Source organism: Ailuropoda melanoleuca, chromosome 16, assembly GCF_002007445.2.
Source record: "Ailuropoda melanoleuca isolate Jingjing chromosome 16, ASM200744v2, whole genome shotgun sequence".
Lineage (NCBI taxonomy): Eukaryota > Metazoa > Chordata > Mammalia > Carnivora > Ursidae > Ailuropoda > Ailuropoda melanoleuca.
Window position 1 is genome coordinate 2,751,489 of NC_048233.1, and position 4,690 is coordinate 2,756,178.

At 46.6% G+C, this 4,690-nt stretch overlaps 1 protein-coding gene and 1 non-coding gene across 12 annotated transcripts in view; one reads left to right on the plus strand and one right to left on the minus strand.

Moving 5' to 3' along the window:
• The window catches only part of ERC1 (ELKS/RAB6-interacting/CAST family member 1), a 536,559-nt gene extending 534,271 nt beyond the window's left edge, over positions 1 to 2,288 (minus strand). For all 11 annotated transcript variants that reach the window (XM_019793501.2, XM_034645665.1, XM_002914100.4 and 8 more), the window contains exon 1: positions 2,024 to 2,288. The gene's annotated coding sequence lies outside the window, so the exon portion shown is untranslated. The remainder of the gene's footprint in view (positions 1 to 2,023) is intronic.
• A 1,846-nt stretch (positions 2,289 to 4,134) lies between these two features.
• LOC117796881 lies at positions 4,135 to 4,237 on the plus strand. Its single transcript, XR_004621582.1, has one exon. It is a non-coding gene; the product is annotated as a U6 spliceosomal RNA (small nuclear RNA).
• The last annotated feature ends 453 nt before the right edge of the window (positions 4,238 to 4,690 follow it).

The window sequence follows — 4,690 nt, forward strand, 5'->3', positions numbered from 1 at the left end:
TCTCTGTCAAATACATAAATAAAATCTTTAAAAAAAAAAAAACTAGATGTGAATTTTAATTTTTCCTTCTAAGTAACTAATCTAAAATCAAAAGTATTGGGGCGCCTGGGTGGCACAGCGGTTAAGCGCCTGCCTTCGGCTCAGGGCGTGATCCCGGCGTTATGGGATCGAGCCCCACATCAGGCTCTTCTGCTATGAGCCTGCTTCTTCCTCTCCCACTCCCCCTGCTTGTGTTCCCTCTCTCGCTGGCTGTCTCTATCTCTGTCGAATAAATAAATAAAATCTTTAAAAAAAAAAAAATAAATAAAATAAAATAAAATAAAATCAAAAGTATTCATTTACCAACTTCTAATTTGATCTGTTTGAATACATTTAATTGACTCTTTTACAATCACAAACTGGACACACCCTTTCTCACTTAATAGCTACTGTATCATCTGTTGCCAGTAAGTCTCTTCAAGCAGAAGTATTTTCTAGAATAGTCTGCCCATTAATTAGGCATGTTTAAAAAAGGCGATGATCTGCAACTACTGACACTCACATCTGTATATTTCTCTCTTGGGTTGCAGGAAAGCACTTCCCTGGCTATATTCCCAAATAAATTGAGTAAGCCTTGGGAAAGTCACTGCTTAAATTCCATTTCATGACGGTTTCTCTTCCTCCACAAATGAATTATTGAGAGTCATGCCTACTTCCATCCATTACATAATACATGTCCATCACAAGACCTGTTTTCTGAGCAAGAAACAGCTTAAGTGACACTGATAGTTAAGGTCAGTGAATACTGTCATCTAACAGGGAGTAGAAATCCAGAAAAGATTCTGATTTAATGTATAAAGTTGTGAAACACTGATGTGAAGAACACTGAACATTGTTTACTCTTAGTAACATGTATCTCCCTGTGAAGTGAGATATGTGCCCCCAAAATGTTATTAAAGAGCATTTTAAAAGCACCTGACTCCAAGAACATTTCTCAGAAATTGAGGTACTTACTGAAAAAAAAAAATTATTTCACTTCATTTTTAAAGTGTCTAATAACACTGGCAATTGAGAAATAAAAATAATTCCCAATAACTTTTTTGAACACAAAATGTCTAAATGTCAAGGTCTGTTGAAAAAGGAGCTATAAAAGACCGCAGTGCTTTAAAACAGTTAGGCATTTTTCATATAATGAGCTCCAACAGAACCGTTCAAATTATCCATCCAAAGCAGTCGACCACAACCACCTGCAACTATCACTCAGAAACGTGTCTTCCAAAGCAACCACCTGATTTTCAGGCCTTCTCTTAAGGGGACAGGATAAAGCTTGTGAGATGATATAAAGAGATCTTTTAGGCACAGAAAAAGACTGCAAGATAACACCTTTAAGGAACTAGGTGTAATGGGACCTATTCCCTTATGCTGCTGCCAAGATGAAGTTGTCTTAATCCAAGATCTTACTCTTGAAGGGTGTAAAACTTTAAACCCAGCCACCCTCACAATGTACCCACCTGCGCCAAAAGCAGACGGATTCTCTTCCCTCCCGACTCACACCGCCAGGAGGAAAAATATTAATAACCAAACGCTAAAGTAGAAATGTGAGACCTAGTGCAATAGCTTCTGCAACTGCCTCAAAGGCAACATCCACAGCTCATCTTCCTTTTGAAATACAACCCTTCATCTCTTACTATTTCACAAAAGAAAAAAAATCCTCATCTCTTTCAGCATTTTACAGTCGCCTAAACACACAGATCCACCCTGACCGCACCCCAACCTCCTCATGGCTCCCCAATTTCTCCATCTCGCCACTACCTCGCCCGCAACATCATGCCTCAAACCCTCCGCACTCCAAGCGCCCAGAACCCCCATCTACCATCTCCCACCTCGGGCTCCCCACATTTATCGCCTCAGCTCCCGCCCAATCCTAGAACTCGGTGGGATGGAGCCCGCGGGGGGCTGGGGTGGGGTGGGGTCCGCCCCTCCCCGGACTTTCCCATCCCCCCCCCCGTAGGGAGAGGAGGGGGAGGGGATCCTGAAGCCTCACCTACAGCTCCGCCCCTCCCCGGGGGCGCGCTGCCCAGCCCTAGCCAGGGCCGTGAGGAAGCAGCAGGCTAAGAAAAGGCAAAAAAAGCCTCAGCGCCAGCGGCAGGCGGGAAGCTCTCGGTCCCGCCCGACTTCCGAGCTGCCGCCACGGCGGCCGTCTCACCCTCCTCAGGGCTGCTGCTGCCGCTGCCGCTGCCGCTGCCGCCCGGGCGCCGCCACCACCGCCGCCGCCACCGCCACTACCGCCGCCACCACCACAGCCACAGTACGGCCCCAGCGCCCGTCTACGTCACTGCGCCCCGCCCCCGGCGCGAGACACCTAGCCCCGCCCCGGGCCGCGAGACACCGCGAGCTCCGCCTCCTCCCAACCGGGCCACCTAGCCTTCCCGCACCCTCCTGGGAGTGCGACTTGGCATCTCGCAGGCCTCCGGCGCCTACCAGAGGAAGGCGGGTCTGGGGCTAGGAGGAGGGTGACTCAAGGTTCCGGCGGCGACTGCGCGCCCAAGCAGAGCAACGGGCGCGGGGCGTCCACACCCCCCACGTCTGGCCCCTGCGGCCAAGGGAAGGGAGAGCCGGAGCCTGCTCCGGGAAAAGGCAGTAGGTGGGAGGGAGGCAAGGCGGCATTTGTCTCCTTCTGCTTGCCGTAGGAAGTGGACGGGCCAGGCCCGAAGAGCGGAATCATCGCTTTCCCAAACCTTAGAGTCGCCCCACCCCCTCCTTGGCGGGGCCCGTTACACAAGCCCCAGGACCGCCACCGCTGTAGAGAGTAGGTATAGGGTTGTCATACATTCCGGGCTGCGCTCGCACGGCCGCAGTAGGAACCCTTTGTCCGAGGGAAATTGGATTTTTTCCCGCACCCTTAGCTTTTCCGAATGTGGCCGCGGGGTTGTCCGCTCGACCTTAGGGAAAGAACTAAGGCATCGCAGAAGACCCACGCCAGTGTACGTGGTTTTTCTGTAGGAGCACTGCGAGAGAGGAGAGCGTGGGCGGAATTTAAGGTGCATATTCAGTTCCTGCGGTGTGCCAAATGCGGCGGGCGCTACGTTGTCTTATTTGGTCCTCACAACAGCCAGGCTTGTCTACTAGGCGCTGGTACCGTATTTCAGGAAACCCAATTTTCTTGTACTGAATTGCAGTCGGTTTTCTTTCGTCGGAGTCACGCAAAGAGGGCAGCTGCAGCCATTAATTTACGAATGTAGGTAAACTATCCCTAACCAAGAAAGTAGGAGCGATGTGAATTATATTTGCCCCAGCCTTTTCGGTTGAATCAAATAATTTAAAATGCCCTTAAAAGGGGTTGAGTCATTCTTTTACCTCATTATTCTCCGCCACAATTAGCCAATTAACACTCCTTCATAATCCCACCAACATTTTCCGTCTCTCCTCAGTATTCACATCCATTCATTCACCAAATTCTACTGTTACATCCTGCCCAGACTGTTCCCTCCCAGATCACCACGCACTTGGATTATTGCAGTTCCCCGTCCTGCTGTACAGTCGCCCCCTTCAGTACATTCAACATATGCCTACCAATGGTTAGACTGCGCTACCGAAGAAGATTGTATTGCTGCCAAATAAGCATCCTAAAATACTTCATTTTTTTTTTTCGGACATCTGGCTTTTTACCCCAAAAAAGCCATCTTTCTTCGACTGTTTTTCAAGATCTTTCTCATCTAACTGCTGATCTGCTCATCCTGTTACTCCCCAGCAGTGTGGGAAGGTAAAAAAAAAAAAAAAAAAAAAAATGGGAGTCATATCCTAGTTTCCATTCTGCCACACTCTACTTGAATGACCTTGGGAAAATCACTTTATTTCTCGGTTCTACTTTTCTTATACTGTAAAATGGGGTGTGAACTCGATGTTTGAGATCCGATATGTCACTTAAATGTGTGGATCTGGAGAGTTACTGTGTTAAGCACTAAGTCATACTATCAATTTCAGGATACTATCAATATCACAGACTCAGAATTTTGGTATTTTGTTTTTTGTGTGTGTTTGGGGGGTTGTTTTTTGTTTTTTTGCCCTTCCACTGGTTGTTTTTCTTATTTCCGACTCTGCCCTAGATTTTTTTTTTAACTTACCTCTAGTAAGTTTTTTATTAAAGCCAGCTGAGTGCACCCTTGGGCAGCACATATACTAAAATTGGAATGATAGAAGATTAACATAGCTCCTGTGCAAGGATGACACACAAATTAATGAAACATTCCATGATTTTAAACTAATGTAACATTGGTTGTCAACAATACTTCCATTACCGAAAAAAAAAAAAAAAGCCTGGGTGCACCTGGGTGGCTCAGTCAGTTAAGCATCTGCCTTCCGCTCAGGTCACAATCCCAAGGTCCTGGTCCCCTCAGGTCATGATCCCAGCATCCTGGAATCAAGCCCTATGTCCAGCTCCCTGCCTCTCCCTTCCCCTGCTCTCACCCACTCGCTCTCTCTCTCCCTCTCAAATACGTAAAATCTTTAAAAAGATAATAATAAATTAAAAATAAATTTTAAAAAAGCTAGCTAACTAAGCACATGCATTCATTACCTCTACTTCTTGAGACCCCCCATTAAAATGCTAATAAGGAATTTTTAAAATGATACAAAACCCATACATAATAGAAAATGGCAAGGAGACCCCCGAAACATATATATATATATTTTTTTTTAATTTACACACAAA